The sequence below is a fragment of the Haematobia irritans genome, chromosome 3 (genome assembly GCF_050003625.1).
Source record: "Haematobia irritans isolate KBUSLIRL chromosome 3, ASM5000362v1, whole genome shotgun sequence".
NCBI classification, from domain to species: domain Eukaryota; kingdom Metazoa; phylum Arthropoda; class Insecta; order Diptera; family Muscidae; genus Haematobia; species Haematobia irritans.
Window position 1 is genome coordinate 45862539 of NC_134399.1, and position 19135 is coordinate 45881673.

Consider the following 19135-nt stretch of genomic DNA (forward strand, 5'->3'; position numbering starts at 1 on the left):
TCGTGGGTTCAATCCCTGCTCCGACCGAACATTTTTTTTTGTTTTTTTTTTTTTTTAATTTACACATTTATATTTATACTATATTAATTTTTTTTAATGAAACTTCGAAATGTGCGTTATTAAAGATTTATAGTCAGTAACAGTGCTTGATATAAACGAAATTGACTGATTTTTGGATAAAATATTATTTTTTATTGCAAAAATAACAATCTTGTAATAAAAAACTGTTTTTGTACAAAACTTTAAAATTTGGAAGAAATTCAAAAACTAACAAAAGAAGAACGTGGAGTCGAGTATAAACATACATACATAATTTTATAATATAAACATAAATTTATTTAGGAGTGAACAGTTTTTTAATAGCATTTAACACCATCACCCTAAATTTCCTTTTATTTTTCTTTAATAATTCATTTTAAAGAAAATAAACTTTTTAAATTGTTTTAGCTGTAAAACTCGAACTTAATGCCCGCTTTTATATTTGATGGTGTCCGTCAACTCCTCGTGGACTACTTTTTAATAAAGAGGAACTAAAGTTTGTTTTTTTACATTTTACTGTGTAATTTTTCACTATTTCCTCCTTATTTCATTTTACTGTCCCAACTCTAAAAAGAGTATAGTGCCCTTTCGTTATTTTTATGAAGACCCCTGATTTCTTTTAACGAACCAAGAAAAAAATTGTGCCCATAATGCCAAAATGATAAACAAAACACATGTCCACACATACATAAAATGCTGCTCTCAAGGCGAAAACATAAGCTGTTTGTTTTTCAAATGTCTATTCTCTTGGTTCAGAATGTATATTCTCTTTATTCAAATTAAATAATATTTAGAGTTAAACATATCAAATTTTTGGCCTTATCATAAAACAGTTTTCCGAAACAACATACAAGCGGTTTCACAGAAATTGTTCTCTTTTGACTCTTTTGCTGTGTTATATTGATATCTTTCGTCAACTCTCCCGGTTTCCATCTCTATTTCTCTCTATACTCTCTCTGTCGCTTTGAATAAAATATCACAACATATGTATGTTTATTCGAAATTTGTAAATTTATATATGTTTGTATTCACACATATGATTTTTATGAAACATTCATGCCCCAAACATAATATATTCTAACATATTAACATAGATGTCCCAAACATTTAGTGTTAGTTCAGGAACATTACATGTTCGCACTTAAATATATTGTGGTTTAAAATAGTGCCCGAAACACATTTTGTTTATATCGGAACATATGAAAAACATATTTTTCTAACAGTGTACAAATTATTTAAATTTTGTCGAAAAAATGCTAAATTCAATCTAAAAAAATTATGAATTTTTGAATATATTTGAGGTCAAACGTTTCAGACAAGCGTTAGAATCCATTAAAAATTATAAAAAATCATAAAAATTATTTATTATTTATCTTTCCGATATTATGAGGTATTGCTCAATTCAATTCTATTTGCTTTCCGTGCAGATGTGTCCAATAAATAGTTATAGGACATAAATACATTGTCTGCATCTTCAATCAATTCTTTGGTTCCATAATATGGACACATTTTGAGTTTTTACCTACTTTAACCAAGTCTTCAATGTCCATTAAATCCAGATCATCTTTGCGCGATTCCACACGATGATGAAAGGCACAAGTTCTTTTTTGGACTCGCAATCGACAAATCGAACTGTGTTTTATTTGAATTGCCCTGTTCTCGCAATACCTCGGGATATATGCACAATTGATCTCTGGATCCCATACTAATAACACAATGTAAATAAAAGCAATATATATGTAAACAAAGAATGTAAACAAATCTACTAAACGTAAACAAAACCTTTGACAAGATGAATGTCGATATTAGTCACCTGATTGCATGACTTTACCTGGATTAATATGCCTTGCATTGTCTGTGGATGAAGCTTTAAATAGTGTTGAATGTAAGCAGTGGAGGCAAGCCATGCTTGCGGAATACAAATCCTTAATGGACAACAACACCTGGACATTGGTTGATTTACCTCCAAATACTAAACCTATAAAATGCAAATGGGTTTTCAAGAAAAAGCGTGACGAAAATGGATTTGTTCAGCGGTACAAGGCTCGATTAATAATCAAGGGATGTTCGCAGAGTCCTGGTATTGACTTTCAGGAGACTTAAGCGGACCTTAGACGGTCGGATAAACACTACGACAGAGGTTCGCCTATTTGTTGTGTGTTCGTTCAAGTTTTACCCTCACACTGCACGAACAATTATGATAACAACATGAAGAAATAAGAAGAAGCATAAACACAAACAATGAAGATGGACGAAAAGTTAGGTTTATGAGGCATGCGTCGCTTGAAAGGTCAGCTGCGATTTCAAGGTGAACAGCACGGACTGTTAGGCAGGTGAACAGGGCTATCCACCTCTTTTCACGTCTTCGACTCGTACATCGGCTGGTAAAGGGGCCATCTGGGGTTGGCTTGATTTAGCTGCACGAATTCGACAAGCACTACACTTCGATATTACACTTTTCAACAGCTGGCGAAGAGAAAGTTTCCAAAAACGTAAACGAATTTCACTGATAACCGTCGCCATGTTTATATGTAGAATTATATGTAGAAAATTTTGATGATGCGACTGAACAACAAGTTGAGTAAATTGGCTGTCTTTTGGCAAAATTATTGTCCGACGTGTTTCACAAGCCAAACATGTTGCATTTTCTATCCGATCAGATACACGTAAGATGTTTTCATCATCGACATATGGATTCAAGGATTTGATGCTGCTATTTTGCGACACATGACCATTTTTCTGCAAATCAACCAGTTCCTCCGCAAAGTGTTGTCTTCGAACAAACCGACACAGGCACATTTCAGCTTTTATTTCTTCGTCTATGCTCAGCTCACCCACCAGAAAAGTTTCATTTCTTATTCGACGTAGGTTAGGTTAGGTTAAAGTGGCAGCCCGATTAAGATTCAGGCTCACTTAGACTATTCAGTCCATTGTGATACCACATTAACTAAAAGTACCTATTACATATGGGCACTTCTAGTTTTAACCGCTGAACCTTCTTGATTATTTTTCTTTGTTGAACCAACCAGATTGTTCCAAAAACATTAGCAGACTGCTTAAGTTAACGTTTTCCAGATCCGCCAGTAATCTGAAGCTATATGCTCCTAAAAGTTGCTTGCGCTTTACACAAAATGCAGGACACTCACACAAGAGGTGTTTAATTGATTATTTTTCCTCCGCATCATGACAGCTCATACAATAGTCATTATACTTCGCGCCAATAGTTTTTGCAAAATCGCCTATCAGGCAGCGACCCGTTATAGCAGATATCAGGAGTGATATCTGACGTCTCGAGAACATTAGCATATCTAGTGTGCGGTTTAAGTTGAAATGGGACCATATTTGCTTGGTGTCGTTACAACCCTTGCAATTCTCCCATCGAACATTTGTCATCATAACAGCCTTCTCACGCAGCATGAGCTTGCAGGTAGCTAGGGGCATACCAACAAATTCTAGTAGTCCCTAGCCTTGCCAACTCATCCGCTTCGCAGTTCCCCGGTATGTTCCTATGGCCAGGCACCCATATTAGGTGAATATTGTACTGCTCAGCCATCTCATTGAGAGATTTGCCGCAGTCGATGGCCGTTTTCGAGTTGAGGAACACAGAGTCCAAGGATTTTATTGCAGGTTGACTGTCTGAGTATATATTAATGCCTACATTTTTTGGAACATTACTTATCAGCCAATTCGCCACCTCTCTTATTGCTAATATTTCAGCCTGAAAAACACTACAGTGATTAGGTAATCTTTTCGCTATTGGAAGTTCCAGATCATTAGAATATACTCCGAAACCCACTTGTCCATCCAATTTGGAGCCATCAGTGTAGAAATCTATATATTCTTTAATCCCCGGGGTCTGTGTGCACCACGCCTCACTGTTGGGGATTAGAGTCTCAAACTTTTTGTCGAAAAGTGGACTCGCCAAAGTGTAATCCACTACGTTAGGCACATCTGGCATTATTTTGAGGACAGAACTGTGACCGTAACTGTTTTCCGACCAGCGATAGTTCGCGCACCCGCACAGCCGTTGTTGCAGCTGACTGTTTGGCCAAAATGTCTAAAGGCAATAGATGCAGCATGACATTAAGGGAATTTGTTCCTGTCTTGCTGAATGCGCCTGAAATACACAAACACGCCATACGCTGAACTTTATCTAAACCAGTCGGTTTCTGAAGTGCCGGCCTCCAGACTACAACACCATATAGCATTATAGGTCTAACCGCTGCCGTGTATAGCCAATGCACAATTTTTGGTTTTAGTCCCCACTTTTTTCCTATTGCCTTTTTGCACGAGTACAAAGCTACAGTTGCCTTCCTCACCCTTTCTTCAATATTAAGCTTAAAGTTCAGCTTCCTGTCCAAAATAACGCCAAGGTATTTTGCACAATCACCAAAGGGAATTTCAATACCCCCTAAGGAAATAGGCCTAACCGTGGGAGTTTTGCGATCTTTGCAGTACATGACTAATTCTGTCTTTGCAGGATTTACCCCAAGACCATTGTCTTTCGCCCATTTCTCAGTCATCCGGAGGGCCCTCTGAATAATATCTCTGATTGTGGATGGGAATTTTCCCCTGACTGCCAGAGCTACATCATCTGCGTATGCCACCACTTTTATCCTTTCTTTTCTAGAGTAACCAGAAGGTTATTTATAGCAACATTCCAAAGAAGAGGTGATAGAACTCCTCCTTGGGGAGTGCCTCTGTTCACATACTTTTGCTTGTCCTAGTGTGGCTGAAATACGTCTCTTCATTAGCAGTTCGTATAACAGCCTGAGTATACATGGATCAACATTCAGAGTTGTCAGTCCATTTAATATCGAGCTCGTATGGACATTATTGAACGCCCCTTCGATGTCTAGAAACGCCACGATTGTGTATTCTTTGACAGATAGTGAGCTTTCAATAAAGCTGACTAGTTCATGTAGTGCGGTCTCAGTAGACCTGCCCTTCGAGTATGCATGCTGTCGTTTCGAGAACAACCTTGAATCGATGCTAGTTCTAAGATAAATATCTATCATCCTCTCCAGAGTCTTAAGTAGGAATGAGGATAAGCTGATTGGTCGGAAATCCTTCGCCCTCGAGTGAGAGGCTTTTCCCGCTTTAGGTATGAAAACGACTTTTGTTTCCTTCCACTTTCCTGGGATATATGATATATCACCGACAACCAGGGGATAATTTTGTCAGTTACAGCTTGTAACTCCGCCGGAGTAATTCCATCAGGTCCAGGGGATTTGAATGGTCCAAAGCTATTTAGCGCCCATCTTATTCTAGTTTCCGATACAATTTCCTCGACAGGAAACGACCGCTGAGCAACTGTGGCACCGCCAGTACATGGTTCAAACGTCTGATTTCCAGGAAAATGTGTGTCCAATAGTACCTCCAGCGTCTCCTCACTGGACGTTGTCCAATTGCCCTCCGATGTTTTAATGAAACCTGGAGCGGAGTTGGTGGATGCTAGAACCTTCCGTAGTCTGGAAGCCTCGGACGTATTCTCAATACTGCTGCAGTAATCATTCCAAGAGTTATGCTGAGCCTTTCTCAGTTCTCGCTTGTATCCTCTCAGATTCTTCTTGTTAGCGTCCCAGTCCTCAGGGGCTCTGGTGGACTTTGCCTTGTTAAAGAGCTTCCTGCAGGATTTCCTCATATTACTTAATTCCGTAGACCACCATGATGGTCGATGTTTCCCCCTTGGCTTTCCTCTAGGGCATGCAGCTTTCAGTGAGATGTTGAAGGCCTTAATAATCCGCTCCACTGCGTGTTCGATATGTGCAAGATATCGAATGTGCAAGATATCGAATGTGCAAGATATCGATATGTGCAAGATGTCTCTGTTATTTCCGGTATCATCATATTGAACGATTTCCTATACCTATTCCAGTAAGCTTTCCTAACATTTGGCGGAAATATGATCTTGGTGATATGAACATCAAATTTGAAACTGATGTAGCGATGATCTGAGAAGCTGTGTTCACTTAAAACCTGCCACTCAGATATCATTTCATTCAGTTCTTGCGAGGCCAAGGTGATGTCCAAAACCTCTTGCCTGTTTTTAGTGACAAAGGTTGGGGCATCTCCCTTGTTGCAAACTACCAGATTAGTGCGCAAAATAATCTCTATTAGCGACTCTCCCCTTGCATTAGTATCACTACTTCCCCATATACTATGATGTGCATTCGCATCGCATCCCATAATGAGTTTCGTCTTTGTTTTCAGTGACTCCTCCACTAAGGTCTTAACGGCATATGGAGGCATCTCCCTGTCATGTCCCATGTAGACCGAAGATACCCAATATTTGCATCTGGCTATTTCTAAACTGGCAACGACAGTGTCTGTATTGCACATTGAAGGAAGCAGAAACAAGTTGAGCTCGTTTTTAGCAATTATACAGGCTCGGTTTACATCATTACCAGTATACTGCAATAGTTTGAACCCCGGAGTACTTAATTCACATATTTTGTTTCTATAAACATATGGTTCTTGAATAAGAACTATATCTATGTCCCCTTTCATCAGGAGAACTTTTAAGGCAGCACATGCAACCTTACAATTATGAAGATTTATCTGGAGGATCCGTAGGACCATCGAGATTTTCAACAACCGTCACATCAGCCGCTTCAATCGAGTCATCAAGAATGTTCTCTTCAGAGATCTCGGTGACTCTCGCAATAACCATAGGTTCAACTTTGGTGAGTTCTGAGGCAATAGAAACCTCCTCTCGCATACGGTGTCTATCCATGTCTTCAACTTTGGTATCTCCCTCGACTTCGCAAGAGGATCCGCTTACTTCTGATTCAGACAGAGGCTTGTCATTTCTGAATCCTTTAGCTGATCGTTTTTATATACCTTCATTTGGATATAATGAAAACCATAACATACACGTCCCTGGGACTTTGCTAGATGTGGCCGTCGTGCCGTCTTGGTCCATCCACTTCATCCAAACGGCCAACCTTACAATCAACTGTTGGAAGATCTGGATTGCATCGTTTCAGTCTATTTAAAATAGATTCAGGGTCAGAAGGGTTTGCAGGTATGCACGCATGTGCTCTAGGTCTAGCCGGTATGTCTTTCTTCTCGACTAACTCTAGAGCAGCTCCTTCCCAAACTTCATCAATTAGTATCAGAGCAGCTTTAAAACATTCTATAGACCTCTGGTCCTCAAATGCGACTAGCTTAAATCGTCCTTGATACCAACCAGCCTCTTGGTGTCGAGGATCTGGACCGGGAAACTTTTCCAGCACCTGTGAGTAGACGACAGACAGAGCATTCTCAATTTCCCCCCATTTTTGCTTTGGAACCATACCGTCCAATGCTCCTTTATTAATGACAGCCATCACAAGGCTGTCTTTAGCAAGTGAGGCAAACGATCGTTGATCCCTTTTGGAGGATGGCAGCTCATCCGGCGATCGTTCCCTTTTTCCAGTCTCAAGAATACCTTGAGCCCATTTTAAGGAATCGCTTTGTTTAGCCGACAGCGTGCTTGGGTCGACTGATCCTAACTTCTTTAGGATAAACAAAGCATTTCTGCGTTCCTTGAATCTTTTCGTGAGGGATTACCTCCTTTTGATGTCGTTACCTTAGAAAAAGTTCGACTTGTCATAGTGTCGCCACCTGTCGACCCGTCTAAAGGTCGACTAATTGGGCCTAACTCTTGGTCATTGCCCAGATTTATAACTCCAGTCGATACCCGTCCACTGGGCCCTGAAGTTAGCAACCCAGTGGATGACTTGGAATTTCGCTGCATGGTGGCTTAATATCCCACCACACTTGAAATTTTTAGTAGGTACCTATTACGATGAGTTTATCCGCTATTGAAAAATACGTCCGTTCCGTTCGACGGTTGAATAGAGACAACAAATTATGTACATAGCGCTGTACCCAGGCCATCGTTCGTTTGAGTCTGCGATATTTGGAGAATCGATTAAAATGTGGTACAACAGAACCTACCTTGTGTGTAGTGAGTAATCGATGTTTAGATCGTAGTTCTGTTACGCTGCTGTTATTTTTCTCGCCCACTTCCGTCACTTCTGGCCACTGTGATCACATAAAAGAAAAGCTGGCCCATTTTTCCATCGTCCGTCCGAATTGTAGCTTTCTGAAAACTTCGCCCTTGTGACATAATCCGCCGGGTTTTCACAGCCTGGACACCATCTCCAATCGTCTTTGTCACTGTTTTCCAAGATTTCTGCAAATCTGTTGGCCACGTATTGTTTAAATTTGCGATGATCCGATCGAATCCACTGCAGAACGGTAGAGGAATCTGTCCAAAAATAAACATGATTAATGCGTTTCAAATGATTTTGTAAAATTAGCTCCTTCAATCTCACGCCTATTACCGCCGCTTGCAACTCACGCTTTGGTATCGTATGATAGCGCGTGGGAGCACAACTTGTCTTTCCCATAACAAATGCAACCTTAATAGACTCACTATATACGATCCGCCATAATGGTGAGTATTAAGTTCGAGTTTAAGGTGAGTATTAAGTTCGAGTTTAGCCGCTAAAATCTCTAAAGTGAAAACTAAATCAGTAAAAAAAGTCATACAATTATACAAAATTTGTTGCAAATTTTATTATAAATTGATGGGGAATAGCCCAAAGCAAATTTTCACAAAGTTTGTATTCCTTAAAGTGGATTAATTAAGAAAAGAAATCGTGAACAAATAGCAATTTTAGCGGCTAAACTCGAACTTAATACCCACCTTTAGCCGCTAATTTTCACTAAAGTGAAAACTAAATCAGTAAAAAAAAGTTATAAAATTATACATATTTGTTGCAGATTTCATTATAACTTGATGGGGAATATCCCAAAGCAAATTTTCACAAAGTATGTATTCCTTAAAATGGATTATTAAAGAAAAGTAATCGTGAAAAAATGACGATTTTAGCGGCTTAAAGCTGAGTATTATGTTCAGTTTTCAAGCTGAAAACCAGCTTGTTTTCACGGTTACTTTTTTTAATTAACTAATTTAGAAATATAAAATTATTTGTATTCAATTCCTTGGATCTTTTCTATCCATTATTTGGCAAGACTCGATCAAAATATAATCGTCTTCATAATTATATTTGTACTTTTAATTTAGTGTTTTGGTGAAAAAAACGAACATAGTACTCACCTTAAACTTGAACTTAATACTCACCTTAAATTTCCTTGGGCAATACTTCATCCCATTTTGTACCACTTTTCCACACGCACTGCATCAACACTTTCGATGTAATTAGAAAATCCCCAATAAAACCGAACGGGTCGTAAATCGACATGTTTAACGACAACATTTCACGTTTGGTAGAGATTTTCTTACCGTTTACTATATCACCGTCCACTTTGTGCAAAATTAATTTGAAGCAAAAAACATCTGACTGTGACAACCAGTGAATACCCAGTACTCGTTCTGTGTGGTTACTGTTGAGAAACTCATCATAGTGGTTACTTTCATTGGATGAAATATTGCGTAGATGAAAACCGCCGAATTTATGGATTCGAATTACATCCTTTAAAACTTGAATTGCCTCTTCCTCCGACTGAAAGCAATCGACGTAGTCATCCACATAATGGCGCTCCACAATTCCATGAATGGCTCTCGGTGCTTCTTTTATGAATTCCTTTGCATTTTCATTTTTTACATATAGGTGGGTATTAAGTTCGAGTTTAGCCGCTAAAAACGTCATTTCTTCACGATTACTTTTCTTTAATAATCCATTTTAAGGAATAAAAACTTTGTGAAAATTTGCTTTGGGCTTTTCCCCATCAAGTTATAATAAAATTTGCAACAAATACGTGTAATTTCATGCATTTTTCTTATTGATTTATTTTTCACTTTAGCGATTTTAGCGGCTAAACTCGAACTTAATACTCACCTTATTGCGCTATTGGGGGGGGAACAAGTTGCACCAAAAATTAGTCTTTGCATCACATAAGTTTCCACCGGCTTTTCCATATCGTCTCTCCACAAAAACCTTTGACTATTCTGATCTTCTTTGGAAATGAAAATTTGGTGGAACATTTCTTGCACTGTTAGAAAAATATGTTTTTCATATGTTCCGATATAAACAAAATGTGTTTCGGGCACGATTTTAAACCACAATATATTTAAGTGCGAACATGTAATGTTCCTAAACTAACACTAAATGTTTGGGACATCTATGTTAATATGTTAGAATATATTATGTTTGGGGCATCAATGTTTCATAAAAATCATATGTGTGAATACAAACATATATAAATTTACAAATTTCGAATAAACATACATATGTTGTGATATTTTATTCAAAGCGACAGAGAGAGTATAGAGAGAAATAGAGATGGAAACCGGGAGAGTTGACGAAAGATATCAATATAACACAGCAAAAGAGTCAAAAGAGAACAATTTCTGTGAAACCGCTTGTATGTTGTTTCGGAAAACTGTTTTATGATAAGGCCAAAAATTTGATATGTTTAAGTCTAAATATTATTTAATTTGAATAAAGAGAATATACATTCTGAACCAAGAGAATAGACATTTGAAAAACAAACAGCTTATGTTTTCGCCTTGAGAGCAGCATTTTATGTATGTGTGGACATGTGTTTTGTTTATCATTTTGGCATTATGGGCACAATTTTTTTCTTTGTTCGTTAAAAGAAATCAGGGGTCTTCATAAAAATAACGAAAGGGCACTATACTCTTTTTAGAGTTGGGACAGTAAAATGAAATAAGGAGGAAATAGTGAAAAATTACATAGTAAAATGTAAAAAAACAAACTTTAGTTCCTCTTTATTAAAAAGTAGTCCACGAGGAGTTGACGGACACCATCAAATATAAAAGCGGGCATTAAGTTCGAGTTTTACAGCTAAAACAATTTAAAAAGTTTATTTTCTTTAAAATGAATTATTAAAGAAAAATAAAAGGAATTTTAGAGCGATGGTGTTAAATTCTAGTAAAAAACTGTTCACTCCTAAATAAATTTATGTTTATATTATAAAATTATGTATGTATGTTTATACTCGACTCCACGTTCTTCTTTTGTTAGTTTTTGAATTCCTTCCAAATTTTAAAGTTTTGTACAAAAACAGTTTTTTATTACAAGATTGTTATTTTTGCAATAAAAAATAATATTTTATCCAAAAATCAGTCAATTTCGTTTATATCAAGCACTGTTACTGACTATAAATCTTTAATAACACACATTTCGAAGTTTCATTTAAAAAAAATTAATATAGTATAAATATAAATGTGTAAATTAAAAAAAAAAAAACAACAAAAAAATGTTCGGTCGGAGCAGGGATTGAACCCACGACCCTTTGCATGCAAGGCAGACATGCTAACCACTGCTCCACGTGGCAAACAAATGTATGTTTCTGTTAAATAATGTTATGTTTGCATGGGCTCGTGGGCGCTGTAAACTATGCTATATAAATGTAACTTAAAACGATAATTATCTACTGGTGACTATAACAGCTACGTAGCCCAGTGGATAGTGTGTTGGCTTACAAACTGTATGGTCCTCGGTTCGATTCTCCGTGCAGGCGAAAGGTAAAATTTAAAAAATTTATAAAAGTGAATAATTTCTTCAACATTATTTGTATTACAGAGAAAGGTTCCAATAACTAAAAAATTTCGTGGAAGTGAAAATTACGAGTATGTTAGGGAATGAGCACAATCGTGTTTGGGAAAAATTCTTCCAAGCATATAATATTTTTGGCTCAAAATGCTTCCAAACATATAATATATTCACATAAAACAAACATATTAATGTTTCGGCAGTATGCAATAATATATGTGCTTCCTGCAAAATATGTTTGGAACATATGTTAAAGAAGCGATTTTTTTTGAGCGTGCACGGATGAAAAAGACTGTTTTTCATATGTTTGGCTATAAACATTATATGTTTGGAACACAAATTTTTAAACACAATATTTTTGAGTGCAAGCATATAATGTTCATAAACTAGCATAACATGTTTGGGACATATATGTTAATATGTTAGAACATATTATGTTTGCGACATAAAATGTTTTTAAATATAATATGCTTGGATGCAAACATATATTAATTTAGAAATAGCCTATAAACATATATGTGTTTAGTAGCTTGGAGCGCTATTTAACAGGGAGCGATATTGAATTAAGTTGGTGGTTGTTGCTTGTTATTACAAAATTAACATTTTATTTTTCCTTGGGCAATTGATCAGCTACTTCTTTGATCCTTACAAACTGTGTGGTCCGCTGTTCGAATCCCCGTCCGGCAAAAGGTAAAATTAAAATAAAAAAATCATACAATTGAATAATTTCTTCTACAATGTTTGTATTACAGAAAAAGGTGCTAAGAACTAAAAAATCTCGTGGAAGTGAGAAAGATGTGGGGGAATATACAATTGGGCAGAAACAAAATTTTGAGCATTCAGGTCGAAAACCTATGTTGTTAGCACCTATATTACCTGTTTATTTTCATAATTCATTATGATTGTAAATATATAAATAAATAAATAAAATTTTGAGCACAATATTGTTTGGGAGAATTTTTTTAAGCATCTAATATTTTTGGGTGCAAAATGCTTCCAAACATATTATATGTTCACATAATAACATATTGTTTTTTGGAAGACAACATTATTGAATTTGGATGCAAAAATACAAAATGTTTGGAACTTAGACTACCAAAACATATATTGTTTACACCAATATGCTTTCAAACATATTATATATTGGAAGAGATCAAACATATAAATGTTTGGGCAATACCCAAAAATTTATATGCTTGAAGCAAAATATGTTTGGGAGTATATGTTACAGAAGCGATTTTTTGTGAGCGTGTGTGGATGTCTCCACAAACTGCAACAGGCGCTTCTCTCAATTTTAAAAGAATTGAAATTAATGAGTTATTTATGTCAGATCCTTGTAGAAGAACTTTATTTAAAGAAAATTGATTTGTCTCAGCTGCCGCATCAAATACAAGGCGAATGCCTTTTTTATTTGGATTTTTAACGCCAAAATGTGGCAAATAGAAAATTCTACTACCACCATTTTCAATTCCTTGTTTAGACAATTTTCTTGCGTAGCCTTTTTTGATGTAGTCGTTAATTTTATCATAATATTGCATGCACCCAGAGAAATGGTTGGTTGCAATTCGATAATTACAATGAGGAAATGATGTCAGTAAATTATTTTTTGTTACAAGAACAATGTTTTGATTATTTTCCCCATCATAAAGGGTGATTCTTTTGAGGTTAGGATTTTCATGCATTAGTAATTGACAGATCACGTGGGATTTCAGACATGGTGTCAAAGAGAAAGATGCTCAGTATGCTTTGACATTTCATCATGAATAGACTTACTAACGAGCAACGCTTGCAAATCATTGAATTTTATTACCAAAATCAGTGTTCGGTTCGAAATGTGTTTCGCGCTTTACGTCCGATTTATGGTCTACATAATCGACCAAGTGAGCAAACAATTAATGCGATTGTGACCAAGTTTCGCACTCAGTTTACTTTATTGGACATTAAACCAACCACACGAATGCGTACAGTGCGTACAGAAGAGAATATTGCGTCTGTTTCTGAGAGTGTTGCTGAAGACCGTGAAATGTCGATTCGTCGCCGTTCGCAGCAATTGGGTTTGTGTTATTCGACCACATGGAAGATTTTACGCAAAGATCTCGTGTAAAACCGTATAAAATACAGCTCGTGCAAGAACTGAAGCCGAACGATCTACCACAACGTCGAATTTTCAGTGAATGGGCCCTAGAAAAGTTGGCAGAAAATCCGCTTTTTTATCGACAAATTTTGTTCAGCGATGAGGCTCATTTCTGGTTGAATGGCTAAGTAAATAAGCAAAATTGCCGCATTTGGAGTGAAGAGCAACCAGAAGCCGTTCAAGAACTGCCCATGCATCCCGAAAAATGCACTGTTTGGTGTGGTTTGTACGCTGGTGGAATCATTGGACCGTATTTTTTCAAAGATGCTGTTGGACGCAACGTTACGGTGAATGGCGATCGCTATCGTTCGATGCTAACAAACTTTTTGTTGCCAAAAATGGAAGAACTGAACTTGGTTGACATGTGGTTTCAACAAGATGGCGCTACATGCCACACAGCTCGCGATTCTATGGCCATTTTGAGGGAAAACTTCGGAGAACAATTCATCTCAAGAAATGGACCGGTAAGTTGGCCACCAAGATCATGCGATTTGACGCCTTTAGACTATTTTTTGTGGGGCTACGTCAAGTCTAAAGTCTACAGAAATAAGCCAGCAACTATTCCAGCTTTGGAAGACAACATTTCCGAAGAAATTCGGGCTATTCCGGCCGAAATGCTCGAAAAAGTTGCCCAAAATTGGACTTTCCGAATGGACCACCTAAGACGCAGCCGCGGTCAACATTTAAATGAAATTATCTTCAAAAAGTAAATGTCATGGACCAATCTAACGTTTCAAATAAAGAACCGATGAGATTTTGCAAATTTTATGCGTTTTTTTTTAAAAAAAAGTTATCAAGCTCTTAACAAATCACCCTTTATAATATGTTTGGAAGCATTTTGCACCCAAAAATATTATATGCTTAAAAAAATTCTCCCAAACAATATTGTGCTCAAAATTTTATTTATTTATTTATATATTTACAATCATAATGAATTATGAAAATAAACAGGTAATATAGGTGCTAACAACATAGGTTTTCGACCTGAATGCTCAAAATTTTGTTTCTGCCCAATTGTATATTCCCCCACATCTTTCTCACTTCCACGAGATTTTTTAGTTCTTAGCACCTTTATCTGTAATACAAACATTGTAGAAGAAATTATTCAATTGTATGATTTTTTTATTTATTTTAATTTTACCTTTTGCCGGACGGGGATTCGAACAGCGGACCACACAGTTTGTAAGGATCAAAGAAGTAGCTGATCAATTGCCCAAGGAAAAATAAAATGTTAATTTTGTAATAACAAGCAACAACCACCAACTTAATTCAATATCGCTCCCTGTTAAATAGCGCTCCAAGCTACTAAACACATATATGTTTATAGGCTATTTCTAAATTAATATATGTTTGCATCCAAGCATATTATATTTAAAAACATTTTATGTCCCAAACATAATATGTTCTAACATATTAACATATATGTCCCAAACATGTTATGCTAGTTTATGAACATTATATGCTTGCACTCAAAAATATTGTGTTTAAAAATTTGTGTTCCAAACATATAATGTTTATAGCCAAACATATGAAAAACAGTCTTTTTCATCCGTGTAGTCACTTTTACACCAAGTGTTTCTATGTCGAAATATCCGCTCATCATTTTGTGCATTTGTTGAAGCAACTGGTTTTCGTTTTCATCAAAACGTCTATGGATATGTAAACCGCGCTTTATTACCGAAGTTTTTTCTCCTGGAAATGGCCCATATATTAGTGCTCCCAATCTGTCAATGGCACTGTTAAAAATGAATGATTTAAGCTCAAAATTAATTTTAATTTATTCGTATAATCCCTGGCGAGTATTTCGTCTAGTCCACGGGATTTCAAAAAATGTTCTACGTGGCAACTCTGGATTGGCAATGACAGATCAGACGAAATGTAAACATTACACTGTTAGAAAAATATGTTTTTCATATGTTCCGATATAAACAAAATGTGTTTCGGGCACGATTTTAACATGTAATTTTCCTAAACTAACACTAAATGTTTGGGACATCTATGTTAATATGTTAGAATATATTATGTTTGGGGCATGAATGTTTCAAAAAATTAAATGTGTGAATGCAAACATATATAAATTTACAAATTTCGAGTAAACATACATATGTTGTGATATTTTATTCAAAGCGACAGAGAGAGAGTATAGAGAAAGAAATAGAGATGGAAACCGGGAGAGTTGACAAAAGATATCAACATAACACAGCGAAAGAATCAAAAGAGAACAATTTCTGTGAAACCGCTTGTATGTTGTTTCGGCAAAGTGTTTTATGATAAGGCCAAATATTTGATATGCTAAGTCTAAATATTATTTAATTTGAATAAAGAGAATAGACATTCGGAACCAAGAGAAGAGACATTTGAAAAACAAACAGCATATGTTTTCGCCTTGAGAGCAGCATTTTGTATATGTGTGGACATGCGTTTTGTTTATCATTTTGGCATTATGGGCACAATTTTTTTCTTGGTTCGTTAAAAGAAATCGGGGGTCTTCATAAAAATAACGAAAGGGCACTATACTCTTTTTAGAGTTGGGACAGTAAAATGAAATAAGCAGGAAATAGTGAAAAATTACACAGTAAAATTTATAAAAACAAAGTTTAGTTCCTCTTTATTAATAAGTAGTCCACGAGGAGTTGACGGACACCATCAAATAAAGGGTGATTCTTTTGAGGTTAGGATTTTCATGCATTAGTATTTGACAGATCACGTGGGATTTCAGACATGGTGTCAAAGAGAAAGATGCTCAGTATGCTTTGACATTTCATCATGAATAGACTTACGATCTGCCACAACGTCGAATTTTCAGTGAATGGGCCCTAGAAAAGTTGGCAGAAAATCCGCTTTTTTATCGACAAATTTTGTTCAGCGATGAGGCTCATTTCTGGTTGAATGGCTACGTAAATAAGCAAAATTGCCGCATTTGGAGTGAAGAGCAACCAGAAGCCGTTCAAGAACTGCCCATGCATCCCGAAAAATGCACTGTTTGGTGTGGTTTGTACGCTGGTGGAATCATTGGACCGTATTTTTTCAAAGATGCTGTTGGACGCAACGTTACGGTGAATGGCGATCGCTATCGTTCGATGCTAACAAACTTTTTGTTGCCAAAAATGGAAGAACTGAACTTGGTTGACATGTGGTTTCAACAAGATGGCGCTACATGCCACACAGCTCGCGATTCTATGGCCATTTTGAGGGAAAACTTCGGAGAACAATTCATCTCAAGAAATGGACCGGTAAGTTGGCCACCAAGATCATGCGATTTGACGCCTTTAGACTATTTTTTGTGGGGCTACGTCAAGTCTAAAGTCTACAGAAAAAAGCCAGCAACTATTCCAGCTTTGGAAGACAACATTTCCGAAGAAATTCGGGCTATTCCGGCCGAAATGCTCGAAAAAGTTGCCCAAAATTGGACTTTCCGAATGGACCACCTAAGACGCAGCCGCGGTCAACATTTAAATGAAATTATCTTCAAAAAGTAAATGTCATGGACCAATCTAACGTTTCAAATAAAGAACCGATGAGATTTTGCAAATTTTATGCGTTTTTTTTAAAAAAAAAGTTATCAAGCTCTTAACAAATCACCCTTTATAAAAGCGGGCATTAAGTTCGACTTTTACAGCTAAAACAATTTAAAAAGTTTATTTTCTTTAAAATGAATTATTAAAGAAAAATAAAAGGAATTTTAGAGCGATGGTGTTAAATGCTAGTAAAAAACTGTTCACTCCTAAATAAATTTATGTTTATATTATAAAATTATGTATGTATGTTTATACTCGACTCCACGTTCTTCTTTTGTTAGTTTTTGAATTCCTTCCAAATTTTAAAGTTTTGTACAAAAACAGTTTTTTATTACAAGATTATTATTTTTGCAATAAAAAATAATATTTTATCCAAAAATCATTCAATTTCGTTTACATCAAGCACTGTTACTGACTATAAATCTTTAATAACGATGTTTCATTTAAAAAAATTAATATAGTATAAATATAAATGTGTAAATTAAAAAAAAAAAAAAAAAAAATGTTCGGTCGGAGCAGGGATTGAACCCACGACCCTTTGCATACAAGGCAGACATGCTAACCACTGCTCCACATGGCAAACAAATGTATGTTTCTGTTAAATAATGTTATGTTTGCATGGGCTCGTGGGCGCTGTAAACTATGCTATATAAATGTAACTTATAACGATAATTATCTACTGGTGACCATAACAGCTACGTAGCCCAGTGGATGTGTGTTGGCTTACAAACTGTATGGTCCTCGGTTCGATTCTCCGTGCAGGCGAAAGGTAAAATTTAAAAAATTTATAAAAGTGAATAATTTCTTCAACATTATTTGTATTACAGAGAAAGGTGCCAATAACTAAAAAATTTCGTGGAAGTGAAAATTACGAGTATGTTAGGGAATGAGCACAATCGTGTTTGGGAAAAATTCTTCCAAGCATATAATATTTTTGGCTCAAAATGCTTCCAAACATATAATATGTTCACATAAAACAAACATATTAATGTTTCGGCAGTATGCAATAATATATGTGCTTCCTGCAAAATATGTTTGGAACATATGTTAAAGAAGCGATTTTTTTTTGAGGGTGTAGATATATTAAATTTTTTATTGTAATCGCCAATTCCAGTTACGGTCAAATTAACTTTCTCGGTTTTTCGTGATATTTGGTGGTCGTTTAGCCATTGGAGCTGCAAAATTTCTGGTTCGCCGCGTAGACCAAGTTCCCGTGACAAACTTTCGTCTAGCATTGATACGTTGGAGCCGTCATCGACAAAGGCGTATGTTGTTATAATTTTAGTTGCTCCATACAATTTTACCGGCAGTATTTAATACACTCACCTTCGCTTACAAAACATTTTTGGTTGACTGCTCTATACACTGGTAGAAAAAAGGCGGTATGTGGCCATTACCGTTTGGTATTAATAAATTGATTCACGTTACCTTTTAATTTTGGTACCACTTTATATCAAATCATTTACATCTGTGACCACCTACTTCGATATTCTAGCTATTCTCACTATTTTTGTTTGGATTGGCAATTCTTCTTTCACTTTTTATTTTGAATTCATTTAAACTGTCATTTCATGTAATTTCAAAATTAACCAGTCCGAATACAACTCTGATAGCCAGTGTTGGGAAGGTTATAGGTTCACTTATGACAGGGATATTACTAATGTCACGATAAAAGAGAGTCGATTTGAAAGTTTTGATCTGAGAATCGCTCTTTATTGTTTGAGCTACCATTAGAAACACACGCTGGAATACTAGAGAACTCGGGAAAAAAGTGTACCACGAGGTATCTAAAATTGACCGTGACATTTCATAGAAACTTTAGTTAAAAGTGCGGAAATAGTAAATGTTTAGAAAATTTCGCAGCATTAAGGCCGGTATGCACCTCTAGCGAAATTTTCGGTAGCAAAAAT